The sequence below is a fragment of the Dermacentor silvarum genome, chromosome 10 (assembly GCF_013339745.2).
Source record: "Dermacentor silvarum isolate Dsil-2018 chromosome 10, BIME_Dsil_1.4, whole genome shotgun sequence".
NCBI classification, from domain to species: domain Eukaryota; kingdom Metazoa; phylum Arthropoda; class Arachnida; order Ixodida; family Ixodidae; genus Dermacentor; species Dermacentor silvarum.
Window position 1 is genome coordinate 55,935,693 of NC_051163.1, and position 479 is coordinate 55,936,171.

Below are 479 nucleotides of genomic sequence, written 5' to 3' on the forward strand. Positions count from 1 at the left end.
CTTCATCAGTTAGAGGAGTATTAAAGAATCAGAGTATTGTAGAAGCTCGGTGTTCTGGTCTCCAGAAGCACCACTGAAGAGCACCGAATAGAAGTCTTCGAATTCAGACACAATATCACTCGTGTCAGTTACTAATGCGTCTTTCGAATACATGTCGTTAATAACTTTCGTAGAAGCGTGGCGGCGTTCATCAATCAAAGCCTGACGGGTCGGCTTCTCAGAAAGCAAGGCGCGGTTATTACGTGACCAAACACGGGCGCCTCTATAGCGCACTGCGTCAAACTTTTGCAAGTCACATTTCACATTTGCAATGTCATCAGCGTACGTTCCAGGAGATTCACATTCAAGCTCATAAAGGCTATAAAGACTTTTCAACAATTTCTTCTCTTCGTACTTTTTGTAAAACGACTTAATAGAACCAAGTTCAATGGCGACTGATCTGATTTCTTGCTTAAAAAGCTCCCACGCAGCGAATATTG